At 44.6% G+C, this 20,703-nt stretch overlaps 1 long non-coding RNA gene across 1 annotated transcript in view; it reads left to right on the forward strand.

Moving 5' to 3' along the window:
• The window catches only part of LOC148316478 (uncharacterized), a 49,178-nt gene extending 28,736 nt beyond the window's left edge, over positions 1–20,442 (forward strand). Inside the window, exons 2-3 of the long non-coding RNA XR_015840199.1 lie at positions 6,869–7,005; positions 19,956–20,442. This is a non-coding gene — a long non-coding RNA (uncharacterized LOC148316478). The remainder of the gene's footprint in view (positions 1–6,868; positions 7,006–19,955) is intronic.
• The last annotated feature ends 261 nt before the right edge of the window (positions 20,443–20,703 follow it).

Below are 20,703 nucleotides of genomic sequence, written 5' to 3' on the forward strand. Positions count from 1 at the left end.
CCCTCCACCTACTCCCTCCTATCCCACCTCCGCCCCCCCACAAGAGGAGAACCACGCGCTGAACTTGAACCGGGACCCCCCCCCCCCTCAACCGCCCCCCCAACACCACCAATCTTTTCTCCACCCCCCCACCTCCAAAAAAAAAAAAAAAAAAAAACATTTTCAACCTGCATCGTGCCAGTAAGAATACTTCTTTTCATGTTGATTCTTGAACATGACAGCAACATTGTACAAACTTTGGATATTTCTGTTTGCATGCTTTTTACATTTTGTTTTTGTTGAGGGGCGTCTTTTTAGACGACAATTGCCGGCGACGAAAGGCTGCTACAAAATGACGCATGCGAGCGTTCCAGCGTGTGAGACTCGAGCGAATGTGATTTATTTTGTTGTATTTAATCAAATGCAGTTGAAATTGCACTCGAATATTTTTTTTTTCAAGCGTGTAAACCTGCAAGAAAATGTGCCGCAAATGCCACCTGTTCCAAGCGTTTTTACGCGTCAAAACTGCTTGGAAATTTTGTTGCTTATTAAATTCATCAGAACGTATCTTAAAAATTCGTCTTTTTTATTATTCGTTTGTGTCTTCTTATCAATATAGAGAGGTTGTTTTCCCCATTTTTTGATGATTGTAACTGGTTTTGCTTTTGCATTCGTGTGGTTTTTGCATTTCTCCTCCAGGTTGTGCACATGTTGTACGCCTAATTTGCCCCCCCTCATCTTAATTTTCCACCAGAGGAAAAGGGTGAGGTGCCCCCCCTATCGCAAGTTGTTGTTTTTTTTTTAAATAATTATGACCAAGTCAGCAAAGTTTGTGTCCCTGCGAACACCCCCTCCCGTCGAACCGGCCTGCACGTCCCGTCCGCGTGCACTTTTTGGTAAAAAGAAAAAGCGAAAACTGATAATACCAGAGCCGAAATTCGAATGATGTGTTCTCGTGTCGGCCCACAGGTGGATCCACTCATTGTCGATGTAATTTGCACGCCGAACCTCTTTTGGGCTTTGAATGTACTGACACATTTATTAGTGCTGGGAGGGGGGCGAGGGGAAACGATATTGCCCCCAGAGCTGTTAAAGGTGTCCTTTTATTGCTTTCCCTTATTATTCTAATTTCTATTGATCATTTTTTCGATTCTAAAATACTTTGCGTTATTTATCGTGTGTATTTTATTGCGCAAAATAATAACCAACGATTAATTTGCAAAAGAAAAATAATAGAAGAGCGAGCAGCTGAGGGCTGTTTTTCCCCCTCTCCGATGATGATGATGATGATGAAGAAGAAGAGTAGGCGTCGGACTCTCACACAGCCTGCCTGCCGATAAAGAGTCCTCATTGGACACTTAATCTATTCCGTTTCAGCATAAAATGCAAAAATGTTACACTTCATCGAATGACAAGACTCCAATCAAAAAGCAGCCTTAATAACACACATTAACGCGGTGCGTAATGCCGTTTCAAATAATCTGTGAGCGCCTTTTAGCTCCATACGAGGGTCAAAATATTAAAAACAAACCCCGTATAATGCGGAACGTTTCACCACTGCGCACCGGCACCATTATAATAAACATATTGTTCAATTAACACCCCAACGACCACGACAATAAAAAACGAGTGTTTCGCGATGCGACTTTTGTATTGGATGCGCGTAGAGCGCGCAGGTGTGTGTTCATATTAAAACCGCAGTGTTGTTGCTATTAAAACGAATCAATTGAGTGGAAAAAAAAGATCGCGTCGGCCATAATTGGTTCGCCGATGTGAAATAACACACAATTTGCATCCACTGTTGTTACTTCTTGGCTGTGAGTGCTGGCAGAGTGTGGCCCTCCGTGACCCACATCCCTCTTTCGAGGCTATACAAGTAGACTGGTGATTATGGGATGTGTGTGTGTGTGGGGGGGGGGTGTAAAGTTGGTCACACACAGCTTCTCCAATTCAAATATGCTGCCTTATTTGCATGAAAGGGCCCTTGTTAGAGAAACATATAAGCGAGTGGGCATAATAAGACACTTAGACTAATAATGATAATAACGAGAATTTTAAATGCTGCGCAGACGAAATGACCTGATTTAAAATAAGTAAATTATTAGTAAAAAATTGAGCGACACATAAGAGAGTTGCATTTGATATGTATGTTTATGAAAATCGTGTCGGTCTTTACGTTGCCCTCCCCAAGCGCGCGCACGTGGTCGGCTTGAGTGACGTCACGAGGACGAAGCCGGCAACGTCGTTGTGGAATTGAATCAAAACAAAAAAAAAACGCGTAACTTGCTTAAAGTCAAAAGCCCCGCATTCATCTTATAGATTTTTTTTTTAATTTAGAATTTTATTTCGCTGACCCTGCGTGAGGCGCGCACACGCACGCGCCCACGCTTGTGGGCCACCTCTCACGTGTCAAGGGTCGCAAAATGTTGCTTTTCACACAACGTTGCGTGTCTGTTTGTATTGGTTTGGATCGTATTCATGTGTTATTAGAATGGGAGATTTCAAAATAAAGTTTGGAGTTCCACAGCAAACTCGCAAAAAAAATAAATAAAAGAAAAGAAAAAGAGAAGCAGAAAGCATCTACGTATTGGCATTTGTTTATTATTCCGGACAGAAAAGATGTCAAATTTGAAATTGATAATAAAATAAAAATAAATAAAGTGATTCCTGATGGGGACTTTTTAACCCCTGGATTTTTTTTTCCCTGTGAGGGAATTTTCAAGTATTTCTTTTGAAATATGAAGAAATAGAAGTTGCTCACGTGCACATGCAGTCACATTCACACACACTCAAACACTTGCACATTTACACACTCTCTCTCCCTCTCCCTCTCGCTCTATTACACACGCACACACACACACACACACCTCTCTGAGAGGACCAATTAAGAGTACGGATGACGTGAGAGGCTTCCTATAGGGAATATGCTGACAAGTAGCTGTAGACTAAAGCACCTCTCTGTTCAGCGACCCCTTTTTTTTCTTTTTTGATTTTTTTTTTCCCAACAGCTTGTCCAACTACCTGTTGACAGCCTCTTTCTTGTCTGGCCCGTGTATCTCCTGTCACCTTTGACCCCACCACCTCAACCCTTTCGCTGACCTTTTCACACCAGAGCAGCCTGCCTGAGGGCCAGCTCGCCATGAGGGGCTGTCTGCTCTAGCATGTGCACAGCCTGTAATCACCCCCCCCAAAAAAAATAAAATAACACTAGATTTCAAAGAAAATCAAGTTTTGGTTTTGTAATGAATGAATGTTGCCATATTATAGTCTTACTGCCTTAACATTTTGACGTAGTGTTTTTGTGACCTGTTGAAGTTTTTTGTTTCTAAAGTTGCACAAAAATGCTGAGAATGAGATCTGAGCAAATTAAAGGTTGTTCTAGACAATTTGTAGTTTAAACTAACTATTCGATTTTTATGAAATTCACTTTTTGATGTTTTTCTCTTGCTGAAATGTTGTCCCAGTTTTTGTGCATCCGTTTTTGTCGGTTTGAAAACGTTCCGTATTAAACTCATCCGGCTGCCCGTGTGAATCAGCCGCTCGCTTCCTGGATAATATTTTTGGCTTTCTGGAACGGATTAATTGCATTTACTTCATTTCGAATTGGAAACATTGCCTTGGTTTTCATAAGGTTTGGTTTTATTCAGATCTTGACCAGACCAAAAATGGAATAATCACGAAAACAGAGCAGTTTCCTTTGGACAGTGCTGCCTTTGGAGTAATTTTGTCTCTAGATTACCATTTGACTAGCACACGCCTGGAAGGATTTCTGTTCCATCTTTAAATACAACCTCACGATTACCGAAAGCATCAATGGTACACAATCCCACACAATCTAAAAGCACGCAACATTATTGGTCTAAAACGCCCCTGCCCATTTGCGTCCGCGCACACGCACTCTCGCGGCACGTTCAAAGACCCCCCCCCCCTCCCACGTGGACATAGGCGTCTGCCAGCGCGGCTATAAATCACACTGATGCTGGTGCTGAGGGCAAGGCGCACCTTGTCCACTCCTGGGCTGAATAAACCATAACATCCTGCCTCTCGTGCCGCCCGCCGCCCTCCAAGCACGACCGAAGAGAAGACCACCACCCCCTCTCCCGCAGCGGACTCCCCCCCCCCCTCCTCCCTTCCTCCCCTCCCTCCCTCCATCTCTCCAATGACTTCCTGTTTGGAGAAGCGCTAAACAGAACAAGGCCAGCAAAAACAGCAGGAAGCCGGCGTTTAACCGGAGGAGATCGGCACCATCGCGGTGGGCCGACGGGCTCCTTCGCCCCCCTTTACCTTCGCGTGTGCATTGACATGTCATGGCAGTCGTACGATTCGATTAGACTCATCCACGGCTTCAGCATGCTGCAACTTGTTTGTGTGGTCACAATTGAGACGGTGGAGTGAGAGGTGTGTGCGGCTCCCAATAGGTCAGTACGCTCAATATCTGCAAACAGAGTTTGAATTGAGAGGATTAGTGCTGGTTTTACTCTCCCCCTTGTAACCACGAGCATACCCTTGTAACTTCTATTTTTTTTCTCCTCTGCTTATCCTCGCTCCTGCCTTGCCGGCCTTGACTTTGACAGAAAGTGCAGCATTTGTGGAAAGAAAAAAAATCAAAATGGGTATCGCTTGTAATAAATAGCGCATCGCTTGCCCAAAGGAGACATTAAAGAAAAGGTGAACCCAGAAGAAAGAAGGTGCCAGGTGTCAGGTTATCTGCTGATTGTTCCCCTTGATTTTTACGGCCTCGCCGGGAGAAGCTGAGCAAACAAAGCGCCCGGCCCTTGGCTCCACTTGAAGGTCTTACTGGAGACAAAAAAACGCGCTCAGGATCAACGTCCCGCCGCCTGTGGAGCTTGGCGCGCCACCTCGCTGCTGACTGCTTCCTCTAGAAATTAACTTTCCAAGTGCAAGTGGAACGTCTAACGATGGAATTTGACGTCAATTTGGGGCGGCGGGGCTGCACGAGACCTCTAGCATCAACCAACTCTGCTTTTTCTTTGGCTTTTTTTTATTATATATATATATATATATATAATGAAATGAAAATGTCATTACTTAAAACAGCTTGTACACAAGGCAAAATATTATTTTCAATGTTGGACTTGGGGCACACACACACGCACACACCCCCCCCCATGGACACACACGGGTCGGTGCAAGAATAGCGCGAGGTTCATGTCTATTTATACCATGGCTGTCATCGTCACCGTAATGTTCAGCTTGTATTGGGAGGAGACGGCAATCACGTTTTTTATTCTTCCCATGAGCACCTTCTTCCACTCAGCTGCATTGTACTGGAGTGTGTCCAGTGTGTGTGTGTGTGTGTAGGTGGGTGGGTGTGTGTGCGTTTGTGTATGTAAATGCCACACCGCACACACAAATGCCTTCATGCGTCAACCACAAAAGGGGCCTTGCCGACGCACTGAGAATAAACCTTTGTCTCTCTCTTCTGTCCAGTAAATGTTCTGGAGGGGGGAAAAAAAACTTTAAATTATGTACACGTGAAAGATTTTATTCCAGAATTTGGTTTGTGAAAAGGTTAGGCTACCTCTGGAATAAATGCAACAAGTTTAAAATGTTTTTGAAAATGTGTGAAAAGTAATATTTTTGGTGAAAATAAAACAATTCGACTTTGGGGCTTTTTTGTAATCTCATTAAAAATTTCAAAGTGTATTTTTTCTTGGTTAAAAATAAGGTTTGGCATTGCAGATATGAGGGGAAAAAAGTTGCCATGTGAGAATTAAGTCCTAAAAAAAAGTAGACATTATCTTTGTCTCTTAAAAATAAATAAATAATAATAAAAAAAAATAATTTTTTTTTCACGTTAAATTCCAATTATGCACCAAATAATTTTTAAAATTTGGTGGGAAAAAGAAGTTTTGGGGAAAAATAAATAAAACATTACATTTAGGATTTAAAAAAATTGGCAATTTTACAAAAAAATTTAAAAATCTTTTAATGGCAATGTCAAATTTTGAAAATGTTTCCACGTCGAATAAATAACCTGCGACCCGAGTAAGGAAAAACATGGAGTGAAGTGTGGCATTTCTCTTCATTTCAATGCGACCAAATTTGTAAGACTTTCCTTTTCCTTCTTTGCTTTCTCATTGCATTGCGTTGACGCTGAGGAAATTGCGCAAGCACGTGCACGTGAGTCTTCACTTCAGCATGAATGACAATCACACACGCTCATTTCCGCCGCATTCGCCCGATATTCTGTGCCGCTGTCTTAAAACGCACACGCCTTCATTTATAACACCTTTGTCAGCGTCTTTAACCCGAGGCCGCTCTTGATCCCTTTTCCTCGCAGGAATCTCCTCTTCCTGTCGAAAAAGTCGATCTGCCGCTCATCGCGTCCTCCCGGAGGCGACGTGACAGCGACTTTATTGACCCGCTGACCCGCGAAGACACACACGTGCCTAACCTGACTCAGGGCTTCTTTTCTTTCAAGTCACCAACGTGGCTGAAAATGATTCTTGTGGACTCAGCATAAACTGAGCTGTGACGTGTGTCATATCTGCCTTTTTCTTTTTCTTTTTTTTTTTTTGTGCTTCCCGACCAAACACGACCGAAAGGATGTCCTCGAAATAAACTTGTTTTTATTATTGTGAAGTGCAGCATGGAGGTCTTCCTGCTTTAAAGCGGACTGAATATGACAGTTTGACATGATGACAATTTACTAAAATGTCTGTGACGTGCATAATCTTAAATTAACTAATATAATTTTAAGAATTAAAAAAAAAAAGTGTCATGAAGTGAACATTTTGACTGATCTAGAACCACCACTGATTTAAAAAAAAAAAAAAAAAAAAAAAAGTCTCGTCTTGAGCCACTTGAGGTCATCCACTGGTGCTCACTCTCTCTCTCTCTTTTTCTCTCTCTCTCTCTTTCAAAGGGAATCGCGAGATTACGCGATGGTCACTTAAGAGGGGAGGAAGTGGCGCCCGCTTAGCCGAAGATTATCCGTTAAAAGGAAGGCGGGCGGCCTCGGAGACGGACGGGGAGATGATCGCCAGATGAGTCACGGCGAGGGTGAGTCAATCACATGCTGATAAAGTGGCAGTGGGTGAGGGGTTAATAATAATAATAATGACTATGATAATAATAATTAAAAAAAAGACATGATGGAAAGTGGAGATGAGAGAGAGAGAACGAGTGGAGGAAGGCGACCGGAGAGAAGCGGCGATGGAGAGATAAGGAGGGGAGGAAGCAGGAAGGATGAGGGCTGGCGCTGGATTAGGCAGGAAAAACACAAAAACATTTTGCCCTGCGTGTTGTTTTAAGGCAACAATGCAGAGATTTAGTTGGAAGCCTAACCCAAAAACAAAAAAAGAAAACATTTAAAGTCCATGTAAAGGGAAAAGCGTGCAAATTCGAATGATGATAAAAAAGACGTCACCCCGAAGCACCACGCTAGCCCCAAAATGGCTGTCAAGTAGGATTTAAAATGTGTTTTCTGAATGATTGTGTGCACTCATGGCTGACAATGAGGCACTCAAATGTGACCACGCCGGAACAAAACCCCGAGTCGCCACACTGGCTTTCATTTGAAAAACAACACCCCCCCTCCCCCCGTCCTTGCGCTTCCAATCTTCCCTCCGTGAAATGCGTGCGCTCGTGGCTGACAACGAAGCACTCTAAAGCGGCCTTTTTAGAGCTGTGCCTGGCCTTGGACGAGTCATGAGCAGCGAGGAATCAATAGGGATAAAGTCAAGCAAAATTCCGCCGATGCCGCCTTGAAAATTGTGCTCGGGCCTCCAAAACGGATGAAAAGGTGACGATGCCATTTTTTAAATTCGTCTTGCCCCCACCCTCACCCCTCGCCGGGGCGGCTAAAGCCTTTTCCTAATGTAGATTGGATGTTCAGTCTGATGCACAAAGAGAATGGTGGCCGTCGCGTCCTCCTTCAGGCAACTCGCACGCACGCACGCACACTCGCTTTGAAGAGTATCACAATGTTGCCTCATCCCTGAATTTGAGGATAAATACTATTTGTTGGTCAAGCAGGTCATTAGTGAGTAGCGGAGAAGAAAAAGTGTGTGTGTGTGTGTGTGTAATAGTAATCCCTATGAAATCCAGATTTCTCAATCCGCGAGCTCAAGCTGACACTTTAAATAAAATCATTCTAATCCCACATGGTAAGAGAAATGAAAATGAGGAGATTAACGTGTGTGTGTGGGTGCGTGCGTGTGGGGGTGGGGGTGTGTGTGTGTGTGTGTGTGTGTGATCCTCTTTCCGTCGCCCCTCTGAGACTGTCCTCTTTCCCAACATTGCCACATCCAGAGACGGAAACCAAGTGTTCCTCTGGGTTCGCGCGTGTGTTACACACACACACACACACACACGCACACCCACACGCACACAGGGGAATAGAGTAATTGTAGGCTGATCCAATCAAATGATGGACAATGATCTCTCTTTCTATTAGCCTATGAACCCCCACCCATCCCAAAAAAAAAAAAAAGAAAGGTCCAGGATCTCATTATGACATCAAACTTGAGCCGAGTCAATCCTTCCACAAGTGCGTTTGGCTTTTTGGGGGGTGTGTCCTCGTGAACCAAATATGGTCAATTTCCTCTTTTTCACCAATGGAAAATTTCGGTCTGTCGCCATATCGATATTGAAGTTGCGTAAAACTCCGCCTCTTCCCTCGCCCGCCTTGGCCGTGCAGCGTTACGTCGCCTCAAGATTGAGAAGACTAGGATGAGGGGAAAATTGTATGTAGGAGGAAATAAAAATGAACTGCCGTGATGCTTCTTTGGTGACGAAAGTTTGATTTGCAAATTATGTTCAGTTAATACGTCGAGAAATTGCCGACTAAATCGTTTAACGGCTGCTTATCCTTGAACACGCAAACATGCGCTTGATTGTCGGAGGGACGGTCTTGGGAAGTAGGTTAAGCAGGCTCGCCGTGCTCTCACAGAGGTGGAGTGGGTGGACGTGACGGGTTCGGGTGGGTGGATCTACTGGGGTGGGCAGGGGGGCAAAAAAAAAGATGGTGAAATCTTCCGGGGGGACATCTGTCACACTGTCACACGGAGCGACTTGCAAGTTGCCTTTTTTTTTTTTTTTTTTTACACAGCCGGCTTCGTGACCCGCAATCCTCTCGCTTGAGCGACCGAGAATTATAAAAGGGGGTTGAGCCCCTTCGCCGGGGCCACGGAGACCCCGTTGGGGGGTGGAGGGCACTTTTTCTGTCCAATTCACGCCGCTCCGGCTTTGCGCGCTTCTCTTTGTAGTCCGCCCAAACGCGGCGTTTTATTAAAAAGACAAAATGAGACTTTAGTGGCAGCGTTTTGCTCAGCGCAGGTGTACAGTAAATAACGCACACGCACGTGTGTGCAAAACTCACAAAAGGCTCATTGTGAGTCGGCGAGGCCTTTCTCCTTTTTAATCTGGGATTATGTTATATTCCCATCATGATGGCCACACAGGAAACAATGGGAGGAAATGTGCGGCAATGACGTTAACACCTCCGTCTGACATATTTAACCATTACGTGCAGTATGCTTCGCTCACACGCACACGCGTGCAGATTAACGACATATACGTAGGTGACATACTTAAATCAAGTTAATGATAATCCTGTTGTCTGTTGTTTTGCATAAAATACATTTGTTTTTTTTTTATTTTCAAGCCGCTCATTTAAAATTTAGATAAGAATTGTCTGTCATTTTTAAGTAATTTGATTATATTTTCATTTAATTTTATTTAATTAATATAATCTTTTAATTATTTTAATTTTGTCCAAATAATAAACCATGAATTAATAGAATGGCATTAAAAATGTATTTTTATTTCATATTTAAAAAATAAAAAATGAAATTAGGTCAAAAACTAAAGTCAAATGAAAAAAATAAAATAAAATAAATTAAATCCTAAATTAATTATGCGTATGCTTTTATCATTAAATGTAATTACTTTATTCTATTAAATTAATTTAATTAAGTCCAAGAATAAAATACTGACGCAAATTCATCTTAAAACAATTGCATTGGGCATTTTGAAACCACTATATAAAATCTGTTAGCTTCATGCTAATGCTAACACAGACGGATGCTAGCAACTAGCGTCAGCCTCACGCTGTTCTAACCCTTTTGGCAACAAACATTTGAACACAAACGGTGGAGCAACGCGTGGAAAGATTAACTGACAATGTTCACAGGCATATACTCTATTCTTTATCCTCGGTGAAGAATGAGTCACGTTCCTGCTTCGGAGTACGTCTCCTCTGCCTCCATGTGTGGCCGATGTTCATTTTTTCTTCTTTTTTAAAAATTTTTTTTTTAATTGTCATATGAAGAGCTGCACGCTACACTGAGAGGTGCTCCAAAAACGTTGTTCCCTCTCTACTAGTACGCCATCTCTCGCCTCATATGGTCGGATATAGCCGTCATTAGCATCTGCGGCGTATCATCCTCTTATTCCCCGACCGTTTATATCACTATGGACTGATTTCCTGTGCATTTAATTACAATAATGGCGTATTTATGCATCCATTTGCGAGTGTGTGAGTGTGTAAGTGCACAGGCTTGTCCGTGTCGAGTCACCATCTGTCTGATAGCTAATCAGTTAGCAGTAAGCTAACTTAGCCTCTCCCTGCGTCACTCCTAAAACACACACGTCACCTTTAATACGCATTTTTACAACAAAAGTTAATTTTCAGTCGAGTAGAGAATAAAAATAAGGACGCCGCTTTCTCACTCCATCGCAGCTTATTTAACAATCATACTGAGCTCGACTGGAAAAGCTGCAGCGTAATTAGCAGCAAGAAGAAGCGGCAGAGAAGGTCCCCAACTAAACTCAAATAATTGTTGAAGGCGGCCACTTGTTACTCTTGCATGTTCGGATGTGTTGCTGATCCATCGAGTTCCAGTGACATTGATGCTAATTTCCGTTAGCCCGTCTATGGCGTTTCACATTATATGCTAGTATGAAGCAAACGGACTTTGGCGCGATGAAATAATCATATTTCCATACCAGTGGCTTTCGTGGCAGGTTGCACTTTGATGCTCCGGCACCGAGCAGGTCGAGTGTACCCATCCCTGAGGCGGTGGCGCTCTGAGGGCCGCGGCCCGTCTGCGGGTTGTGGAACGCACCGAAGCAACCGCCCCCCTGCGCTGCACCCCCCCCCCCCCACCTTCATGGAAGCCTCCCCCGATGGCCGCGCTCGGCAGATGGCCTCAAAGAAAGGGAGCGGCGACATCCAGCCAACACATCCAGCTTTCAAACAGCGCGTCAGAGGAGCAAATGGCCTGTAAATATTTCATAGAAAACACTCGCAAACGGACACGGCTGAGAGCGCTGCCTCGCTGTATGCGGATGTGTGTGTGAGTGTGTGTGTGTGTGTGTGTGTTTATAAATGTTTGTGTGCACGCCTGTGCCAAATCAAAAACGGTTTGATTAAATTTGAATCCTTCGGAGGGTGTGACAGAAAATTTCGCGTTGGCTGTTGGTGACTCGAGTCACATGACCAGACTCGAGTCAGACTCAAGTCACCATCAGGCGGTGTCGCTAATCTTCATCAACCGTGCGCTTTCGAAGCATTTTGAGACTATTTTGTGATTCACGGCTCTACACATTAATTTAACTTTTCGGATTTTGGATTGTGGCAAAAAAAAAAAAATTGATGGAGGGTAAAGCGATACGCGCTGGCCACCATCTTGTCTGTCAGTACAGATCCAAAAACGTGATCATCAAACGGTCACAATTAACTCCCAGCACCAGACGCCTTCCTCGGAGCCTGTGTCGTATCTTGCGCGCGTAACCTGTCTGCTAATAGCCCATAACCCCGACGCAGATCGGTGGAGGTTATGCTATTTGCCGCTCGGTAATTGCCCTCTTCATCAGTACTCTGCCGGCGCAGGCGGCGCCGCTGCCAGCCCCGGGGTCCTCCCCATGTCATTAATGCGCGATTAGGGCTGGCCGGGGAGCCGCGGTAGGGAGGTTAAAAAGCCCCTGACAGCCCTCGTCATGAGGCGAGGAAAAGACCGAGAACGTTGACGGCGGGGCCGCGCGGACGGGAGCCGGTCGGCGGCGAGGGGGGGGGGGGACTGATGCTGCCGAAGCGCTCGAAACGCCGGGGCGGAGGAACGCTGCTGACACGCCCACTCAAGCTCACCTTCAGCCATTTTTTAAATATACCGCTATCATGTTACGCTTATAGAAACTTGAACCTGGACGATTAATCGGGTTTCAGCGGATGATATTAGCGCTCTTTAAATCATCAGAATTCGGCTGATTATTTATTAATTTTTTTCTGATTTAAATTTTTTTTTGTAGCAATTATTTTCTGTTACGCCCCCCCAGCAAGAAGAAAAAAATTCGCCCAAAAAAAAAAAATAACCCCCAAAAAACAAAAAAGAGATTAATAAAAGCGGCGTTCATCAGGGTACGTCGTATTTAATTGCACAAAGTTGTCCGTTCTTTTGCTCCAACTTGCCGACGCCAGCCGGAATGCCAAACGACAAGGGCGCTCCTCGGGAATTTTCCGCTGACAAGTTGAACTTGACGCGAGCAATCCAAGCGACAAGCCAAAAAGTGTCCGGCCGTCAGCGTGTCGGGACTTTCGGGGGCCTCCTTTAAGTTGACGTCTTTAACACATGAGAGCAGCAACAAAGTTAGCGGGCCGGGAGGAGAGATGAAATATAAATCAAGCGTCCTCTCGCCGCCCGTCGCCCCCCCAGCCTCCCTCCTCCTCTCTCCCCGGTGAACAGGTGGCTGAGAGGAATGAGAGGTTGCGCTAACTTGGCTGTCATCGTGTTTTCCGACAAAAAGCCGCAGCCTTCCAAAGCCAAAGCGGCGTGAATTATACATCTATGGCTGTAATTCTCTCAGAGGAGGAGAAGCGAGAAAGGGGGAGGAGGGGAGGTGGAACACGACGGGGATGGCGGGGTGAGGGGCTGTGCGGCGTTGGGTGATGGAAGAGGATGTAGCGTTGGAGAGATTAATGACTGAAGCGCTCGCCTTTGACGCAGCAATACTTGGCTCCCGCCGGTTATTGGCTTTTCACGGCGCATTTATTTCTTTGCTTAACAAGCGTCGCTGTCACTCTGTCGGCGGCGCAGGCGACGCCTTTAAAGCCCGCGGAGCCGCAACGCCAGCGAGAAACAAACACGGCCAGATCGTGACAGGGGCCAACTGGCGAACAAACAGGACACTTGAATAGGTCAACATGTGACAAAGTTTCAGTTTTATTCACAGGTGTCTAAATGAAAGGTTCCAAAATTGAAAACAAATATTTATTTTCAACGAATTGGAATAATCTCACACTTATTCATCAAGAATGCAAAAAATATTAGCATGAAGCCACCAGAGAAAGATTTGCCAGCCGGCCTGTAGTTTCGGACTGGCGTGTAAGTTTCAGTGCATCAAGAGGACACGCCCACAGCGTTTGAGAGCAGAGGCAAATGCTTGATTTTTTTTTTTTATCATTTTTTTTTTTTATTTAGGACTTTAACAGTCATTTTAGCTTGCCAATGTCTTTAAAATCGTTTCATTTGGCAATTTCCAAGACATTTATTTTCACTTTAAGAGGGGCTGTAAATGAAATATGAAAAATAAAAATATTAATCCATTAAATCAATTTTTACTTAAATGGTTTTAAAATATACAAATTATCTAAAATAATGTGTTTACAGTCCCATTGTGTTAATAACTGTAATTATTAAAATTATTTATTCGGACATTTTCAATTTACACAAAACACGATAAAATATTTTCAGTTATTTTTTTTACATTATATACAAGTTAATACATGTTATTTATAGCAAATGTATCCATTATCATTTTTCTTTATAAGAAATTTTATCTTTAATTTTTTATTCGTAATACAAAAGTGACCTTAAGAGTGATGGATAAATGAATTAATTTTGAAAATATTTCTTTAAAAACATTGTTTTATTCATGACACCAAACCTTTCACAATTTTTTTATTAATTTAAATTATTATGAATAACCTTGGATTACAAAATTAATGGCAACCTTACATTTGCCATTTTAAAATATTGCACAATATTTTAAATTATTTTTACATGATTACAATCTTATTATATTGTATTGATTACATACCTAAACTATCATAATAATATATTTTAGAACTTAACCGTAATATTTCATTTGTATTTCTCGAGTGACCTGAGGCGTATTAGATAAAATTCTAATCTGCATTCATCCCCCTCACGGGAGTTTGGACTGTCCTCTCTTTTGGCTTTGACAACCCCCTCCCTCCTCCACGTCTATGTTCCAACATAATCTGTCCGGGGGGCCGTGACCTCCGCATCCCCCCCCCCCTCCGCCGCCTCCGGAATAAAGGGGAAGCTCAGGTCGGGATGACAGCAGAAGTCTTCCAAGGAGTTCATGTTACCGCGTGTCATAACAACAAGAAGCTACTGTTCCCCCAGCAGGTTCCTTGCCCCTTTTGTCTTGGAGGGGCTGAAACTGAATATTAGCATGAGAACGCCAGGCGACGGGGGGCTTGCGGTAGAGGGTGGTTGGGGGTGGGGGGTTATCGTTTCATGTTGCCCCCATAGCTGCGCGCAGCACAAAAAGTCACAGGGGGAAGAAAATAAAACACACTTGAAGAGGCGCTAAAAGGCCTTCAGGTGTGCGCGGACGCTCGCCGGGGCCTCGGCGGCCACCAAGAGGTCACCGGCTCACTTTACTCCCAGCGTCACTTTCCTCTGTCACTCACGGCTCGGCTCCATTCACCCGCAAGCCGGGCCCGACAAAGGAGACCGCGGGGGAGCCGCCGAAGCCTCACGCACGCGCGCGCAAATAACGCGAACGCCGGCGCTTGACGGGCGCTTTGTGCTCGTCCGTCAGCCGCGTCCCGGCTCTCCTGGAGAAGCCTTCAGTCAGCGAGCGGCGCTCCCCTCAAAGGAGGAGTCACGCCGCTGTGAAATATTGATGCCGGCCTACGAGCGGCAATGCAGTCTGATGACCTTTTCACCCTTTAGGGCAGACAAAAGGAACTTTATGAGGAAAATGAGCCCATTAGTTGGCGCATCTGGTGAGTGGTAGCTTTAGCCAAAGTAATTACGCTCTTCTCCGCTTGAAGCCGGTCGCTCGGTCGCAAGGCATGCTTATTGGCCAGAGCTGGGCACTTGACCCTTTTTTGCCGCTCAGTCCCCCGCTCTCCGGCCGCTAGTTGCCCACCCCTGCTCCAAATACAAAATACTTCCGGGGCGATCTCGCTTCTAAATAAAAGGCAAGGAAATTTCAGAATCAGGCGATCATCCGCCGATCGTCATTTTCGGAAGGAATCAGACGCGATTGACGCCGCGAAGAGCGGCCGAGCGCGTCGCAAGTTTGACATTCCTGCGGGCGATGCGTGTCTCGTTAACAAACGCGCTTGGATTCTTTTAACGGGAGTCGATAAGGCCCCCTTTCCGCTTCCCGAGCACTCACTCACTGCGAGCTGATGCCATTGAGCGGGAACAGGGCAATAAGGGAAGAGGGGGGGGGGTGCAAGGGGGGGGGGGGGTGCGCCCTCTTAAAAAGGCAGCTTTTAACTGCACGTGGCTATCAATACAGCTGATAGTTTTCCACGGAAGGAGATCAGAGCGTGATAAATAACCAAGGGGAGTTACTGTTGTGCTGTTGTTGGTCGTACCTTGGCGCTTTCAAAGGCGCGCGTACCTAAAAGTGCTTTCGACAAAAGGGGGGGCTCTTCAGAGGGAGCGAGCGAACGACGGCAGCGGAGGGGCGACGCCAGCTCGGCGCTTTCAACTCGCTTTTTGTGGGCCTCCGTGCAGATGTCACCAGCTGTTCCCCCGCACGGAGGCTTCCCCAGCGCCCCACGTCGCCTCCGGCCACGTCCGCCGACACCTTTCAAGTGTCAATCAGGAGGCGGGAGGGGCTCCGATGCCAGGTTGGGGGGTTTGGGTCACTGTCCTGAGAACGGTGCCAGTGATTTGGCCATTGATTTGGGCCCCCACGTCCTCCCCCGCCCGCCCGAAGCCCTTCCATCTCCAGCCGCTCGATAGCAGAGAGGACGGAGCCAGCCGTGCGCAGACAAAAGAGGCCCGTGGGCAAGGTTAGCTGGAGATCACACACGGCTGCTAGCCTAGCGTTAGCCGGCGCGTTAGTGATTAGCGATCAGCCGCCTGAACGCAACACAAACAACCCCCCCCCCTCGTGCTCGTCCTCCACCCTGCTCGGGGGCGCTCCCTCCTTGCTTGCGTAGAACAAGCGTGAGGGTGACCGACCATTTGACAGCGAGGAAAAGTCACATGGCCTGATTGACGCCCAGCTCATACTGTCTTTACATGATTTTTTTTTTTTTCCATCCGCCAGTGACCCATATTCTCCTGAAAGTCGTAGAAAACTGGTGACAGAACACAACTAATTATGCAAAATGCATAAATAAATAGACTGCATGTGTTGATTTTTTTAATTAAATAATTTCTTAAATATTTTTGGTGTAATTATTGAATACTATAAATATAGATTAATTAAATTTAATTAGACTAAATTGTTTTTGTGTTAGTAAAATAAAATATTAAAATCAACATTTAGCATATACTGTACATTTAAATATTTTAATTAAATAATTGGTTAGTTAATTATAATAAAATTTGCTATAATTGCAATTTTATTGCAATTTTATGATAATTATAATTGCTATTGTAAATATTTAAATATATTTAGTATGAATATTGAAAATTAAAAATTTTTTATTTTACTAAATGGAATAAATAATTTTATATTTATTTTTTTCAATGAAATTATTTATTTATTTAGAATTAAATTAATTCTGAATGCAATCCCCATCGACGATTCAACTTATCGCCAAGCTTGTCGCCATTACTTCGGAGAAAATCAAACGAGGAGACGCCGTCGAACTCGGACATCACCTTGTTGGAGGGCGACCCAGACGAGGTCACCGTCGGAGACCCGTAGACAGGAACCCAAACAATCCCCTAACGAGCATTCGCACGTCGCCTGTCAAAACAGGCCGCTTTCACTGACGGCGCGTCGGTACATCTTATCAGGCCGCGTAAAATAAGGTCTATCGTCGTTGCCCCGCCGATAACCTCTGAGCCCGCGTCGTAAAACAAAAGGCCTTTGATGTGCGCAGGAACCTGCTCCGTTGGCTGTGATTTATGAAGTGAGGTGAGGGGGGCGGCGGAACGTCGCTGACCTTCGCGTTTCCTGCCGTGCCGTCACTCGGTGGCGGACGAGAGAACGCATAGGCCAAAATGTCTTCTTTGCACAATCACACGCGACATTGAGTATCTACATTTCTACCAAGAAATGGTACAAATTTATTTCCAAGAGTTTATTCTTTTTTTTTCATTTCATAGCGTTTCTTTTGGTTGGAAAATTGTGAATGATACATTTCTAAAGTTGCGTAGTGCAGCCTCGTGCTGACCTCTTAGCTTGAACTTCAGAAGCTTTGCTTTTTGCTGACAACTAGATGTAAAACTAGAAAACAAAACCAGCTGATAAAATTCCAAAGTAACGCAGAATTAGCAACATTTCTTCTTAACAGGTCAATTGATCACCTTTGTTTGAATTCTAATTGCTTATACATGCCCAGAAATACAACTTTGAACACTCCATTGTGATTAGGTCATGCTAGCAATGTAGCTAGCCTTGGCTTGTTCACAGCTAGCTTCATTTTGCTAGCTGCTATTTGGTTGAAGTCCCTTCTATCATACATTGGTTAAATTCTTAAAACATAGCCTGTACAGTTAAGCCTGTACTGTAAAGGTTGTATGTTGGCGACGTGCGGCGTCAACCCGGCCCAGCCGTATGGATGTGTCACATTGTTAGCGTTTAAAGAGCCACTGTGCGGCCCAGCTGCTGCGTGAATGACAGGAAGCTGTTTATATATAGAAAAAAAGTCTTTATATTTAGCCGCTAACTTCAATGCTAATCTCAAGGAACAGCCACTCGGGGAGTAGGCGCTATTATGGGATGCATTTTCAGAGTAACGCAGGGAGGTGGAGGCGGTGGGGGGGGGGGGATTCGGGGGCCGATGATAAAAAGTCCATCGTAAAGATGTTTCCTGGCGGCCGGACAAGAGATGACCCCTGTCGGCGTTTGGCGTCACAAAACAAAAGGAGGCCAAATCGCTCCTGACCGACAGACGTGTTTCAAAACACAACTTCAGTGGAGGAGTGCGCAGGAGGGGGAGAGGCGGCCATTTTATTTTTCCGAGAGCTAATATCCGTTGGTGTTAATCACCCGTCATCGGGAGGGTCGTTAAACATCCCCGTCGCATCCCTCCTTCGCGCGTCACCGCTCGACAAGAGAAGGAAAGTTGCCTACCAAGTGGAAAAATTCAGGATTAAAAATGTCAAATTGTGCCAACGATTTATTTTTAACTGCCATTGACGGCTAAAGACGTCAAAGATCCATTTTTTTTTTTTTTTTTTTTTTACTCGGCTACTAGTGAATGAGTTAATCTCAAAGTAGCTCTGGTTTTAGTGTTCTTTTTTTCTGTAAAAAAAAACCAAAAAAACTTAGAAAACAAGATGAACACTCTGACGCTACAAATTTTTTTTTGTGCGAAATGCAACATATAGCCTGCCCCGCGTTCAACCTCGTCTGTCGTCGCGGCTTCAGACAAAGTCAAAAAGCCACAAACGAAGGGGGTGACCTCGGCTATCCTGCCACACGCCGCTGTCCCGTCCCCCCCGCTTGCCCCCTCCGTGACCATCAGAGTTCATCAAACGCGTCAGAAATCAAGAGTGGCTTCCTCAATATTTCCTCATCAGCCACCCACCTCCTGCACTTGTGACCAGCAGTGTGAGGTCTCGCCGAAAACGTCTGTTGCCCCCACCACTGACTACGGGCGAACCCCCTCGTTGTTTTTCTGATGCCCTCCTGCAAGCAGTGGAAAATAGCAGGAAACGTATATCTGTCATTGTCCATTGAGGAGATCACCTGTAAGGAAACGAAGCGGCCAGCAAGTGCTGACACAATCATCCCTGCGCCTAGCAACACATCCTGGTTCCGGCCCAGACGCCAGGGACCGTACAGTACGGCCCAGCCACTCCGCTTCCTGTGCTGGAGGCAGACCGGTGTGTGTGCGTGGAGGGTAGATCATCTCGGGCTCCGAGGGGGAACTCCGATGAAATCATGACTTTTTGTGCGATGCCAATGAATGAAGAATTGAAGAAGTACAAATGCAGCGAGGGCGATAGGATCGAAATGTGTTTTTTAGTGGTGTCGCTTTGCGAAACTGAACAAGCGACGCCAAGCGTGATGGGAATAGAAAGTCAGAGTACTGATAAGGACAAAAATAATCAAGAGCGGCTTCGGGGCCGGAAGGTGGCAGGGGTCAAAATTTGTTTCGGAAGAAAACTGAAAATGCAAAAACATCAATAAAAGTATTTTTTTTAAAAATGTAGATAAAATATATTGCAAAAATAATAGTCCAAAATAAAAATGGCATTTAAAACTAAAAATAAATATAAATGTAATGTATGGATAAATACAATAAAATAAATAAAGTAATAAATATATATATATATATATATATATATTATTTTTTTTTTTTAAGTTAAAAAAATATGTAAATACACAAATGGATGAACATTTTTGTGTTCAAATAAGCAATTTTGAATTATCTCTTGTTTTTATTATTATTATTATTATTATTATTATCATACCTTCACGCTAATTTCCGTTCGCCAGTCTATGGCGGTTCTCATTATGTTTGCATGAAACTAGCAGACTTGTTATGGTTTGGTTGAACATTACAGTGTTCTCTTTCATTTTCCGGAAAACTAAAACTAGGAAGTAAAGAGCTTGAAACAAGTGCTTTAATTTGGAGCCAGAGTCTTCTTTCTTTTTCCTCAAAGTGATGTTATCTGATGGTCTCTACAAGCACTTAGAAATACTTAAAAAAGTGTGTTTTAAGAGGTTTACGTTGAAAGCAAATGGGAGGGGTAAAATAACTTTTAAAAGAAATGATATCGTCTCTCAATATTGTAGATTTTCACACATGACGGATGGATTCTTTGTTGCAGATGGATCCGGAAGGCCTCGAGGAGCATCAAAGAGCGAGCTGACCTCCAGTGGCTTTTGCCCGGCGCGCTACCTCGCGTCACCTCCAGCGCATGTTTGGGCCGCTCCTCCTCGCGCCTGACTCAGCAAAGACAACGGACGCCGTTTGATCTGCTCGTGGCGCGGTGGCGGTGTTCCTCCCGTTGACAAAGAGCGCCAGGAAGCGGCCGCCTCCGGAGGCCTCTGGACCAGACCTTGTTTATCCTGAGCGCTGTCGCCTAGCACCTGGGACACACCAAGTAAACACACTCAGCCAACACACGAGCGCAAGTTATTGTTCGGTTTGCACTTAGAGAAAAGCAGAAATATGTTTCAAGATCTCTCTGGACATCCATTCCATTTGAACTGAATGCCTGCTTTTGTTTAGCTTTCTTCCTTCATTTTGTGTGTTTCACGATTATATGATGATGTCATTCTTAGAATAGCTTAGCAATTAGCATGGCTCCTCCCTCTTTCCTACGTGAGAACGATTCTTATCGTAACAAAAGTTTATTCGAATAGACTCAAACTGACTCAGGAGCGAGTCCCTAATACGTTAGCTAGCTAGCTAGCTAGCTATCCGGCGTAAGTAGCATCAAGCTTGCCGCGTGCGCCCAGCCCAGTGAAGCTTTTCGGGACAGTTTCTGTGCTTCTGAAAAACTTCAGATTCTGTCATTCAAATGTACTTTTTGTGTGTGTGTGTGTGTGTGTGTGTCTACCCGTGTTGCGCAA

Source organism: Idiotropiscis lumnitzeri, chromosome 21 (assembly GCF_059441095.1).
Source record: "Idiotropiscis lumnitzeri isolate Australia: NSW breed Sydney's pygmy pipehorse chromosome 21, RoL_Ilum_1.0, whole genome shotgun sequence".
Classification (NCBI taxonomy): domain Eukaryota; kingdom Metazoa; phylum Chordata; class Actinopteri; order Syngnathiformes; family Syngnathidae; genus Idiotropiscis; species Idiotropiscis lumnitzeri.